We start from the raw sequence: 14,873 nt of genomic DNA, 5'->3' as shown, positions 1-14,873 counted from the left end.
CAGTGCTCTTTGTTACTCACTCTCGTCAAAGTACTATCTCTAACTCCTTTCACTCCTTTTTTTCTTGCTAGTTCTCTTATTTTCCACTCGGTTCACACCACTTCCAATTCATATATCACTCCCCTTACTCCTCTTCTTCAGTTACCAAGGCGGGGGTGCTAGGATAAGAGGTGACGTGAGGAGTTCGCAAAGTCCCCTGGTGGTTGCGTGCAGCGTCGGCCGGGTTCTCAAAGCCACGCACAACACCTCGCCTCTTGACGCAACACGAGAGGGAACACTACACTGATTGTCCATATCTCTTGTTTTCTCTCCGTATACGTTGTTTCAGGTAGTTATTGTTACTGTTGTTGATATGGCTGTTGTTCCTGTTCTTATCTCTTACAACTTGCGATACATGCACACACTATTCATGTATGTATCTTGTTCAATACTGGGAGAGAAAAAAAATGAATAAATGAATAAACATGTACATCTTTTTTTCTTTACTCAAATATAACTCGACCACCACGACACGACGACACAAACACCATTACGGCAAAACGACTCCGCTAACGACATCACGAGGAGAAGGAGGAAGAAGAAGAGGAGCGAGGGGTGAAGGTGGAGGAGAGGACAGCGGCGAAGGAGGAGGACGAGGTGGTGATGGCGCAAGAGGTGGAGGTGGAAGTGGAGGTGGCGGCAAGAGCGACACAGAGGAATAAAGAGTGCATGGCTTGCGTGGATTGCCTGGATAACACGTAATATTGAGGCCACGACGCTAACCACCCTTTATCAGCCACTGGATTGAGGGAGCTTCGGCGTCCCCTGCCAGTCTGCTAACCCCTCGGCCTTACTCGTAAAGCGTCCATATTCCTAACCTCTTGACTGCGAATTTCCTACCAGAAGACTTCACCCAAGCTACAGGAATGGATCAAAAAGTGTCTGCTACAATTCAATGAAGAAAAATGTAAAGCCCTGCACCTTGGGAGGGGATATCCAGCATACCAATACCACATGGGAAACACTCCACTATCCACCAAAGAGGCAGAGAAAGACATGGGACTGTATGTTACAAGGCTACCAGTGAGAACCAAAGTCGTTCCAATCGCAGCAGACGGGTTAAACGTATCGGACTCCTCCTATTGCGACTGTTCTCCCTTCCTCTCCTTTTCCCTCCCTTCCCTCTCCTTCTCTTTCCCTACCCTTCCTCTGAATCACGCTTCCCCCTTCCTTCCCTTCCTTTGAATCATCCCCCCTCCCCCCGTCATTCCCTTTCATAAAACTTTCTCCCTCTAAGTCTTGTCCCCCACCTGTGTTACCTGTGCGCTATAGTCAAGGTGAGTTCCCGGTCAGTAGTATATCAGCAAGTGTTTCAGACCCACTTCTAAAACAATGTGGTGGCTGGTCGGTTGCAATGGATTTCAACAGACCCTTTAGATCTACCGACGGAATATTGAGACAAGGTTATTTACCCCTGACGAATGTGTGTATCATGTTCGTCTGTCTGCCTGTCTGTCTATCTGCCTATCTGTTTGTCTGTCTGTCTCTCTCACACTCCGCCCCACGCTCCTTCCTTCTCTTCTTTTCCTACTCCCATTTTTCTTTTTCTAATGTGTACGTTCGACTCCTACTCCTTCCACTTCTGCATCTTTTTCTTCTGTTACTACTCTCTCTCTCTCTCTCTCTCTCTCTCTCTCTCTCTCTCTCTCTCTCTCTCTCTCTCTCTCTCTCTCTCTCTCTCTTTCTTTATTTTTACATCTTACATATTGCAATTGAATACATATATGTCGATCTCTCTCTCTCTCTCTCTCTCTTTTCCAACACCCCCTCCAGTACCGGGCGGCGCGACGTGTATGCAGTGACAGTGGCCTCGGAAGCCGCCGCCGCCGTCTATATCTGCACTATCTCGGCGGCACACCCTTCCACTGATTGGTTTATCTTGCTCTTCAGGGGAGCGTTTAAAAGCCGGCACACACACACACACACACACACACACACACACACACACACGGAGGCGGCGGCATTGGTGAGTGATAAGTGCGCGCATTTGGCTCCTCGTCGCCGCTCCGTACAGGTCACGTGTGTCTTATATACCTGTGTGTGTGTGTGTGTGTGTGTGTGTGTGTGTGTGTGTAGACAGTATTAATTTCTACGTCTTAATAAAAAAAAAAAAAATCGAGTTAGTAATCCTGGAATCTAAGGTGTTTCAAAGTCTGTTAATATTGCCCTGTTAACTGTTAGCTTCGAGACACACTGATGATGATTCGCGTTGCCTGCTTTGATGTTTGTGCGTGCTGAGATATGCTGAGATAGGTGCGTTTTTTTATCTCATTTTCATCATCGTTTTTTTTTTCTGGTACTAGTATTATCGCTGTCATCGTCCAGTTTTTTTTTTTTATCTAGGAGGGCGATAACGTTTTCATGGTTGTCTGTATGTTGATTAGTCTGCCCAATATATCTACCAAAATAAATACAAAAACAACTGATTGACTAGCTATGATGACTGGGTAAGGAGAAAGGATAGAAGGGAAAGGAGGGGACGGGAAAGAGAAGGAAAGGGGGAAGGGTGATTCAGAGGAAGGGAAGGGAAGGAATTGGTAAAGGTGACTGAAAGGAAGGGAAGGGAAGGAAGGGGGAAGAGTGATTCAGAGGAAGGGAAGGGAAGGAAGGGGGAAGAGAGATTCAGAGGAAGGGAAGGGAAGGAAGGGGGAAGAGTGATTCAGAGGAAGGGAAGGGAAGGAAGGGGGAAGAGTGATTCAGAGGAAGGGAAGGGAAGGAAGGGGGAAGAGAAATTCAGAGGAAGGGAAGGGAAGGAAGGGGGAAGAGTGATTCAGAGGAAGGGAAGGGAAGGAATTGGGAAAGGTGATTGAAAGGAAAGCAAAAGAAGGAAGGGAGGAAATTATATGAAAGAATAAAAGGATAATAATATGAAAAAAAATCCCACTGTGCTTTGTCGTTTATGGGAGCGGTGAGTAGCGGGCTTTTTTTTCTCTCTGTACTCTTTTTGTTGCCCTTGAGCCGTCTCCTTTGCTGTAAATAAAAAAGAAAAAAAAAAGAAAAGAAAAAACAGGAAGATCACGAGTGGCTCCAGCGGACACCGAAAGCGTTTGCGAAGTGACCCGATCAAACCTTATAAGTATTCCAAGTAGGTAAGCGGAGGTTCTTGGTAGTGGCCCGGCCTAGACCCCGCATGCTTCCACTTCCTCGCTTCCTTCAGAGATCTTTCGCCACCTTTCCGATAATACCCGATATAGTCTGTCCAACATGGCGGCTGATACGTATATTCATTGGTGTACGCAGTTTCATTATTATCACCATTATCATCATCACGTGGCCGGGGTCGTCATCACACACACACACACACACACACACACACACACACACACACGCCTCACCTAAACGCGACGTCCTTGAGGGTCGAGAGGCGGCGGAAGGAGCTAAAGTTAGTATGCTTGATACCCTCACACACACACACACACACACACACACACACACACACACACACACACACACACACACACACACACACACTTGATAAATAGATAAGTAAATACATGTACAGGTTTTGTAATTGTTGTTGTCGCTGAAGGAGGAAGAGAAGGAGGAGGAGGAGGAGGAGGAGGAGGAGGAGGAGGAGGAGGAGGTCAGAAATGCAGTTCCGTCACCGCTACGTAAATTGTGTTGTTAGCGGAATTTCCGGAGAGAGAGAGAGAGAGAGAGAGAGAGTGTTTAAAAGTGCACACCGGCTCTCTCTCTCTCTCTCTCTCCCGGCAATCCCTCAGAAGCAGCGCCGTAAGCCTCCAAGTCCCGGAGTCTCATTTTTAGGATTACCTCCGAGGAACATTATTGCCCCAAGGTCACACTAAGGTTTTCCCCTCCCCTTTCCTTTCCTTCCCTTCCTTTCCCCTCCTTTCCTTTCCCTTTCTTTCCCTTCCTTTCTTCTCTTTCCCTTCCTTTCTCTTCCCTTCCCTTCCCCTCCTTCCCTTTCCCTTCCTTTCCTTTCTCTTTCCCTCCCCTTCCCCTCCTTTCTCTTCCCTTCCTTTCCTTTAAAATTACCCTTCCCTCTCCTTCCTTTCCCTACCATTCCTTTGAATCACGCTTCCCCTGTCCTTCCCTTCCTTTGAATCACTCCCCCTTCCTTCCCTTTCCTTTCTTTTCCCTCCTTTCCTTTCCTTTCTCTTCCCTTCCTTTCCTTTAAATCACCCCCTTTCCTTCCTTTCCCTACCCTTCCCTTGAATCACGCTTCCCCCGCCCTTCCCTTCCTTTGAATCACTCCCACCCCCCTTCCTTACCTTCCTCTCCTTTCCATTCCTTTCCTTTGAATCACCAATGTTTAGTGTTCTAGTATATATATATATATATATATATATATATATATATATATATATATATATATATATATATATATATATATATATATTTTTTTTACCGTCAAGGTGTTATATGAAAAGCGTATGGGGATTTATCCTTAAAACATTTCGGCGGCCAAGCACGCACGGATTGGGCTTTCTATAGGAGTGGTGGGCATTTCCATTGGTAGTTTCTTGACCCTGGTGGTAATCTGACCCATCTTCTGTACCGTGAACCTAAAGAAACACACATTTGACAAGGCTTTCGCGGGCGTTGCGGGCATTTCCAAGGGTAGTTTCTTGACCCTGGTGGTAATCTGACCCATCTTCTGTACCGTGAACCTAAAGAAACACACATTTGACAAGGCTTTCGCGGGCGTTGCGGGCATTTCCAAGGGTAGTTTCATGACCCTGGTGGTAATTTGACGAAGCTTCTGTACCGTAACGTTAAATAGAAAACCACTCATGAGGACGCGATTCATCTTCTTTTGCGGCCTTTAAATATAATCGGCGGAGGCGTTTGAGACCACGTATCTTTCTGAAGGTTCTAAATGGGGGTAATAAAAGAGAGATTAGTCGCAGTTCAGTTGACATCAGAGTGCGACTTGTAACTACCCCAGATTAGCTCCTTATCGATGTAAATCAGAGGAAGGAGGGGTCGGTCGGTCAGTGGCTTTCATAAGGTGTTAAGTGGAGTACGTTAGCCAATAAAAAGGTAAAAGAAAAGTTATGGTGGGATAAACATGTCAGTCAGTTGGTCCGTCAGTCAGTCAGTCAGTCAGTCAGTCACCCCCACTTGCTTTGTATATGTTTAAGGCGGGTTGAGTGTACTGGATCCCGCCCGTAGGATTATTAGTAGAGGTACAATCCTATTTTCCACTCCGCTTTTTCCTATTTTTCTTTTATTTCTTCTATTTTAGGTTCGTAATGGGAAGGAAGAGTCACAAATCCCTCCCGTAAGATCACTAGTAGAGGTACAATTCTATTCTCCACTCCGGTTTTTCCTATTTTTTTCTTTTTCTTTTATTTCTTCTTTTATTTTAGGTTCGTAATGGAAAGGAAGATTCACAAATTCCTCCCGTAAGATCACTAATAAAGGTATATCTCTTTTATTCACTGCGTTTTTTCCTATCTTTTTATTTTATTTTTTGCTCCTTTTCTGTGTTAGGTTCGTGATGGCAAGGAAGATTCACGCATTCATCCCGTAAGATCTCTAATAAAGGTGTAGATTTTTTTTATCCTCTCCGTTTTGTCCTATTTTCTTTTAGTTTTTGTTCTATTCTTCTCCTTTTGATTCTTCGTAAAGGTCGCAGAGGGAAGGAGAGAAGGGAAGGAAGGTTCACCAATTACGAACACACACACACACACTAATGTTACCACCTGTTCTCCTTCTTCGTTACTGCCGTGAAGAGAAGGGAAGGAAGGTTATTAAGTAAGTAACGAACACACACACACACACACACACACACACACACACACACACACACACACACACAAAAAAAAAAAAAAAAAAAAAAAAAAAAAAAGTTACCACCTGTATGTTAGTCACTGGGGCGGATGTCAGTGAGTGGGTACACGTATTCCACCTCCCACACACAAACACACGCACGCTTCCGTTCCGTCATATACCACTCGAAAATATTACTCCTTACTAATTCACTTCCTCGCCTCATCAGCTTATTGTGTTTGTCTACCTTCTCCTCCTTCCACTTCCTATATATACTCCTTTTTCTCTTCCACTTCCTCCTCCTCCTCCTACGTCCCAACCCTCTGAGCTTATGAAATCCATCGAATCCTCTTCCTCGTCCTCTTCGTTCTCCTCCTTCACTTCATCTCCTCCTATTCTTCAAAGTATATCATCACTAATACTTTCCTACTCCCCTTTTTTTTGTTCCTATTCACACAAGTTTCCTCTTTCCTCTCTTCTTCATTACTATTCTCATTCCTTCAGTTCCCCTCTTTCCCACTTTCTTAATTCCATCTCCTATTCCTCAAAGTACCATCAATAATACCTTCCTGCTCTCCTTCTCTTGTTCCTATTCACACAAGTTTCCTCTTTCCACTCTTCTTCAACACTATCCTCTTCCTTTAGCTCCCCCTTTCTTCCTCTTTCTTCCACCTCCTATTCCTCAACGTACCATCAATAATATCTTCCTACTCTTCTTTTCCTGTTCCTATTCACACAAGTTTCCTCTTTCCTCTCTTCAACAATACTCTCTCCCTCTAGCTCCTCTTTCTTCCACCTCCTATTTCTCAACGTACCATAATACCTTCCTACTTTCCTTCTCTTTCTATACACCCACGTTTCCTCTTTCCTCTCTTCTTCAACAATACTCTCTCCCTCTTTCTTCCAGCTCCTATTCCTCAAAGTACCATCACTAATACCTTCCTACTATCCTTCTGTTCCTATTCACACACACTTCCTCTTTCTCCTCTTCTTCGTCACTATTCTTTCCCCCCTCCTCCCCCCTTTAGTCCACTTTGTATGCGCCGTTACCAATAATCGCCCCACGCAGCACAACACAGCATATTTGGCAACATATCAACGACCTCCAGCTGATAGGCACGGTGAAGGCGACTGTGACGGAAACGTTTGAAGATTAAAAACATTCCTGCTTGTGTGCCGTTACGAAAGACTCCTCCCATGAAATAAAAGGAAGTAGAGAAGTAAATGGATAATAATGGTAACAGATGAACGAATGAAGAAACATGTACACGAGGAAATGAATAAATAAAGAGGAACGAACGAAATAAACGGAGGAAATAAAAGGAAGTAGAAAAAGTAAATGGATAATGATGATAATAACAGATGAACGAATGAAGAAACATGTACACGAGGAAATGAATGAATAAACAAAGAAATAACAAACACTTTTCCAACTTCACAACTTCCTCGGATTCGGAACTTGTGATATGAAGACACCACCACTTGACAGACGGAAGGACAGAAAGAAAGACAGGAAGACAGGCGGCCCCTCCCCCAAAAAAGACGTTCACTCGCGCATTACCACTAAAACAAAATCCTTCGTCACTCCACTTTTCGCCGCAACAGAACTTTTCTTTTCCGACTCCTCGCTCGCCGACACATTGCCGCGCGACACTGAGAGACGGGAGCGAGCGAGGGAGAGGGAGAGGGAGTGCTGAACGACCCGACAAGGCACAGGGGCAAGGCACTACTGAAGGGCGCGATTGTGTGTGTTTGTGAGCGTGTCTAAGTCTCGGTCTGCCCCTGTATCCACCCACAACTGATATGACGAAGGCTCGAGATAAGACGATTAAGACATCTTCCCTTGATACCCCGGCCCCAGCTACCTCAGTGTGGCAATGGTGCCGCCTGCATAATCACAAGCCCTTCCTGAGCGCTCTGACGCAACGAACTGCTTAATGCGCTCACGGCTTAGTCCACGTGATAAGAAACAAATATTTACCGTGGATAAATGGCGGGTTAAGTTGAGAGCGAGATCAGCGAGGAAAAAAAATGTATGTTAAGATATGTCGAGCATGATTCACGGGTTTATATGAGTTGGGCAACGTGATAACGATTTAAGGTATTGTAAAACAGGCCAATAAATGTATACAAGCACGTATCCATGAATGAATAAATGGCTTCATCCGCCGGGCTCCACCGTGGCGGGTCTCCGGTTCGGCGCGGCGTGAAGGTCGTCGGGCGTGCGTGCGGGCTGCGGGTTCAAAGTGTGGTGCCCTTCCTGGGAGCAAGTGGGTGCTTGTGGTAAACGTTTGCACCTCTCCAAGGAAAATGTATTACGATTTGAACTTTTTTTGTAATGATACGCGGAACTGTGTATTCGTTTATTAATCTGTTTGTTTATGTATATATTTATTATCTTTTTATTTTCTCAATGCATCTATTTATATCTATGCTTATCTATTTATATACTTTTGGCTGACTGACAGACTGACTAATCAACATAGAGACTGACTGACTGACATGCTGACCGGCTAACTGACTCGTTCATTGACTAACTGACTGACTAAACACGATAACACACACACACACACACACACACACACACACACACACACACACACACACACACACACACACACCTCGACCTTCGCCTTCAAAACGAAAACGGTACAAGAAACGTCATTTTGGAGAGTTGCTGAACGAAAACGAAGCGTGCCAAAAAAAAAAAAAAAAAAAAAAGGAAACAACGAAGATAAGATAGAGAACACCGAGGAGGAGGAACACACAAAGGAACACAAAGGAAGAACAAACAACAGCAGACCTGCTGGTCCTTACGAGGTTGTTTGTGACAAGCTACACTAACTATCTAATCAAAGGTGGAAGATGAAGGAGGAGGAGGAGGAGGAGGAGGAGGAGGAGGAGAAGAGGGAGGAGGATTATAAGGTGTAGGGTGATGAGGGATCGGGGGTGCAGTCTGGGGCCAAGGGGTGATTGGGGAGAAGAAAGTCCCCTCCCCACCCCCTTCACCCTCCCCCTTACCTCCCCTCCCCCCGGACATCCCAAAAATAATCATAACGAATAACTCTCTCTCTCTCTCTCTCTTGCTATTTATTTTTGTCTTATTTTCTTTTCTGTTTGTGCGTGTCAGAGAGAGAGAGAGAGAGAGAGAGAGAGAGAGAGAGAGAGAGAGAGAGAGAGAGAGAGAGTGTGGGGGGAGGGGGGGATAGTTTATGAAATACTCAATCACTCACTTGCTACCAATATCACCACCACCACCACCACCACCACCACAATCACCCTACCACTACCAGCAACATCACCCTTACCACCACCTGCTTCACCACCACCACCACCACAACTACCACAATCACCTCACTAGTACCCTTACCACCACCTGCTACACCACCACCACCACCACCACCCACCCCCTCCCCACTCTCCCACCACCCCACGACGCCCCAACACGCCGCGACAGAGAGATTAAACCTCCGCGGGGCTGAATTATGTCGGGCGCGTGGCGTTATGGATGGGCCGCTCGATGTGCAAAGTTTAGTTAGCGCTCTGATATATATAACGCCGGGTACACACACACACACACACACACACACACACACACACACACACACACACACACACACACACACAATGAAAACTCCCATGCGGTGTTTGTAGGTTATTCACGTGCGTCTCCGTGCTTTGAGTTCGGCGAGGCGGTGGTGGTGGTGAGGTGGTGGTGGTGAGGTCGTAGTGGTAGTAGTGGTGGTGGTGGTGGTGGTAGTGACGAGAAGGTAGTGGTGGCGGTAGTGGTCGTGGTGGTAATGGTGGTGGTGGTGGTGGTGACGAGGGGGTAGTGGTGGTGGTGGTGGTGGGTCGTTACGCTGATATGCATGTCAACGTGAGTGTGATAAGGATCGTGGTGGTGGTGGTGGTGAGGTACGAGTGCATGATACATGTTTATTCACCTCCATTCTGAGCTTTTAACTCTTGCACGGATCTCCATTTGCACGCACGCCCCTCCGCCCAGTTACCATATGGACTGACTGATTGACTGACTGAGTGACCGGCTGACTTACGTGCCAAAATACTCACACATACACTGGGTATCATTTTTAGACGTCCGCATCTCAATACTCTCCTTATCAAGTGTGACTGACTGACTAACTGGCTGATGGACTGGCTGACTGACAAACGAACTGACTGTCTGACTGTATACCTGACTGACTGACTGGGTGTTTCTCTGACTGACTCACGGACTGACTGACTGACGGGCTGGCTGGCTGTATACCTGACTGACTGACTGGGTGTTTCTCTGACTGGCTGACGGACTGACGAACTGGCTGACTGACTGACTGACGGGCTGGCTGACTGTATACCTGACTGACTGACTGGGTGTTTCTCTGACTGACTCACGGACTGACTGACTGACGGGCTGGCTGACTGTATGCCTGACTGACTGACTGGGTGTTTCTCTGGCTGGCTGACGGACTGACGAACTGGCTGACTGACTGACTGACTGACTAACTGTATACCTGACTGATTGACTGGGTGTTTCTCTGGCCGGTTGACGGACTGACTGGTTAACGAACTGACTGCCTGACTGATTAACTGACTGGGTGACTGACTAACTGACTGACTCATAGTGGAAATAGCTTTTTTTTTTTACGAGGGAGACAGCTCAAGGTCAAGAAATAAAAAGAACAGGAACAAATAGACCCGCTAGACGCTGCTTGAATAAGAGAAAACAGAACGAGAGGCCAAAGGAGAGGTGACTGTCTTATTTTATTTCTCTTCGTGTGTTTCAATAAAAAAAATAAAAATAAAATAAAAAAAACATTCCTCCCTAGCGTGCCGTTACGAAACACTCCCATGAAATAAAAGGAAGTAGAAAAAGTAAATGGATTATACTATACTAGAAATCTCCTCTGTTCAAGACTTCCATTAGGCCTTGAACACACCATTCATGACAAGGAGCGTGACGAGAAGGTGGCGTGACTGCATGACGCCCCACCCACCCACACACACACACACACACACACACCACACACACACACACACACACACACACACACACACACACACACCGCTTATACAGTATATACCTCTTCACTACCTCTTCAACTCCGCTCACCTTTACACCTCACCACCACTCACCTCTAAGGGCTTATTACACTGGACAATTTTTTCGTGGATCTTCAGTCAAACCACAATCTCCGCTGGCGTGGTTCTCATATTTCCGTGGTTTTCTGACGTGTCCACGATCTTCCAAAGCTACGGTAGATTTCAACGAAGGACGACGGTATTACTCATCATCATCAGCAGCAGCAATAACAAGAAACAAATGAGAACCACGCTATCGGAAATCGTGGTTTGACTGAAGATCCACGGAAAATTTGTCCAGTGTAATAGCCCCTAACACCTCCTCACCACCGCTAAACCACCGCTCACCTGTACTCCACCTCATCAAGCCTCACCTCACCTGCGTACACGAGAGAAAGGAAAACAAGTGGACAAGAGGGAAGTGTCAACGCCCAACCTTCCTTGCTGTCCTCTTGATCCCAAACTCCCCCTCCACCCCTCCTCTTTGATCTCACCTGCCTGGGATTGCCGGATTAAATACCAAAATAACCTAAAAAAAAAGACTGTAATCATCAAGGCACGTCCCCCCCCCCCCCCACACACATCTACCTGCTTATCAATCCGAATCAACCGAGCAACAGACTGATTGGCCGAGACTGACTGACGTGCCTGTGTGCATGTATTTCCTGACTGACATGCTCTTACCCTCCTCCTCCTCCTCCTCCTCTTCCTCCTTCTTTACCGCTACCTTCTACTCCCCGCTTCCTCTCCCTCCCTGTCTTTCTACTCCTCCTCTTCCTCTTTTCCATTACCTTCTCTTCCTGTTCCTCCTCTTTATCCTTTTCCATTTACCTTCTCTTCCTATTTTTCCTTCCTCCTCCTCCTCCTCCTCCTCCTCCTCCTTTTCCTCCTTCTTTACCGCCACCTTCTACTCCCCTCTTCCTCTCCCTCCCCGTCTTTCTACTCCTCCTCTTCCTCTTTATCCATTACCTTCTCTTCCTGTTCCTCCTCTTTATCCTTTTCCACTACTTTCTCTTCCTCTTCTTCCCTTTCTTTCCACTCCTCCTCTTCCTCTTTACCCATTACCTTCTCTTCCTGTTCCTCCTCTTTATCCTTTTCCATTACTTTCTCTTCCTGTTCCTCCTCCTCTTCGTTTTCCATCTCCACCTCCTCCTCCTCCTCCTCCTTCTCAATCTCAATTCCTTAAAAAAGAGACTAGATGGAGACACAATGAAGGTCTTAAAATTCTTGTACAAATTTGACAACGTTGATCACCTTCTTGTTTTTTTTTTATAACTACAACATGGCAACGAGAGAGAGAGAGAGAGAGAGAGAGAGAGAGAGAGAGAGAGAGAGAGAGAGAGAGAGAGAGAGAGAGAGAGAGAGAGAGAGAGAGAGAGAGAGAGAGAGAGAGAGAGAGAGAGAGAGAAATAAAAAAAGACCAGGGAATTCAAACAACGTGGTGCTGTTTTAACACTCCATCAATCTATCGGGTCAACACGTCGGGAGCTTCAACACTCGGCCTACGGAAGTTGAAAGCGATAAGCAACGATAAACAAACGATAGATTCCCGATAAACGCCTTAAACGATAAAGATCTTAAACGAGATATACCTCAAAGTAATAAACGCTGAAATCCCTTAAAAATAGAACTGGTCTGAGTGGAGATTTCCGGCCGGCATTACTGACTCGAAGCACCTGGAAACACCTCAAGAGTTTCATCACAGGTGCGTCAGGTAATCGGTCTTTGCAAGTGTAAGTCATCCGGATGGCTGACGGTTCACCTCACTCAATGTTTCAAAGCTCCTCTTTTTATGGAGATGAGAAGTGTGTGGACTCTCTTTTGGCCACTCAACTCTATTTAGGAGCAGCAAGTAGCGGGCTTTTTTTTTCATTATTATTTTTTTTTACGCCCTTGCACTGTCTCCTTTGCTATATAAAAAAAATTAGGCGATGATTTATATGCTTTTACCTAACACCAGTACTAAGAACAGGTAGGAAAGGCTAGCCCATTAAAACAGGTAAGATCATTATGGGGTACTATTGGTTACTTGTTTCTTTGATGCCATTATGTATATTCGAGTCCCCCTCCTCATTCTTTTTCTTCTCCACCTTCAATATTTTTCTTCCCTTATTCTTGTGCAGGTTCGACCCCTGCTCTTACTACCTTCCTTTTCTATTCCACTTTTTATTTCTCTTTATCTTCATGTATACTTTTGACTCCTTCCTTCCTTCCTTCTCTTCTACACCTCCTCCTTGCATTAAATTTTTTCTCCACTTGTTATTGCATTTCCTTTCATACGTCTGACTCCTTTCATTCCTTCTTCTCCAGGTTCTATTTGCTCCTCTTCCATACGCATATTTTACTCCTTCTCCTTTCTCCTCAATCTTCTATGTTTCCTTTTTCTTATGTACGTTCAAACTCCTACTTCTATTCCCTTCCCTTTTTTCCACTTCTGTATTTCCACTTTCCTTTCTTTCTTTCTCCCTCTGCTTCCCATCCTCAACTTGTCACATAGGTCTGTATTATAAGACTTTCGCTTCTCCCATCAATTATTTCTAAAGGTCAAAGAAGGGATCAATAGGGTTCTAATGAGTGTTTCTTTAGGGTCATGGTACAGAAGAAGGGTCAGACTACCACCAGGGCCATAAAACTACTACTGGAAATGCCCAAAACTCCTACGAAAGCCTTGTCAAATATGTTTCCTTAGGGTCATGGTACAGAAGAAGGGTCAGACTACCACCAGGGCCATAAAACTACTTCTGGAAATGCCCAAAACTCCTACGAAAGCCTTGCCAAATAGGTGAATTTTAGCGACGAAATGTTTAGTAATACGGCTGATAATATTTCGGGAACGCAAATCACTATCAGGTATACAGAGGCCACGCACGTACTCCACTTTAGCCCGCAGTCTGCCCCTCGACGCTTGGTTTACGGGACTCAACTCTTTCGGCCCTTAATCTAAATCGTGCCGTCCAAAGGTTAAGTCACGGCGGGTTGTGTTGATCCGCATTAAATAATATATATGGGTTACGCTAATTCCTGGTTATTGTGATTTAGATTTCGGGGTCGGGGTAGGTCTCTCTCTGGTTTCTCTCATTCATTCTTTTATTTTCTTAATTTTTCATTTTATATTCGTTTCTTCTTTTCTTCTGTTCTTTTCCTTTCCCTTCCTTTAGTTTTCTTTGCTTATCCCCCTCCTCTCTCTCTCTCTCTCTCTCTCTCTCTCTCTCTCTCTCTCTCTCATATTTCCCGTGCATGGCGCAGAAGTCGCCTAAAACTAGCACAATGCTCACAAAACAGCCCATGAAATCTCAGCAACTTCTACGAAAGGCTTTTAATACAGGCGAACTGAGCGGCCAATATACGTTTTAAGAATTCGGGCTTTAGGCTTGGCTCCAGCACGGCCTAACGCACGCCTTATCAGCCCGCCAAAACTGGATGAGGAGAAAGCTCGCGGAGGTGGTAATAACTGTCACACTGATGGGGAACACAGCTTTACGATGGCTTACCTCACGACAATGGCAACACTTGATCAAATCTGCGTCGACTTGGAACGAAAGCCTCAACAACCTGGAGTGTTTGTCAACATGGAGATCCGCGAGACATGGTGGCTTACTGATTTTAACGGAGGTAAAAACAAGTTGAAAGGTGTTATCGTAAGGAGGACTACGCTAAATACGACGACAATTGTTTAGGATTTACTGTACAACGTTCTGGGAAGTGGATGACGTTAGGAGTGTTCTGAGAAGTAGGAAAAGAAAAAGGAAGAAGAGGAGAGGGAGAAAAGAGGAATACAGAGGGAGAAAGAGGAATAGGGGAGAGAAAGGACTGCAGGGGATAGAGAGGAATGGAGGAGAGAAAAAGGAACAGGGGGAGAAGAAAAGAAGAAAGTAAACAATAAAATAATCGAACTGGGAACAAAGGGGAATATGACAGTGCATCGTGTGTGTGTGTGTGTGTGTGTGTGTGTACATTTGTTGGGAGAAGTGATCAATAGTTAACTCAGTGTGTGTGTGTGTGTGTGTGTGTGTGTGTGT

This window comes from Eriocheir sinensis, chromosome 4, assembly GCF_024679095.1.
Source record: "Eriocheir sinensis breed Jianghai 21 chromosome 4, ASM2467909v1, whole genome shotgun sequence".
In the NCBI taxonomy this organism is placed as follows: domain Eukaryota; kingdom Metazoa; phylum Arthropoda; class Malacostraca; order Decapoda; family Varunidae; genus Eriocheir; species Eriocheir sinensis.
Note: the sequence above shows the minus strand (reverse complement) of the source record.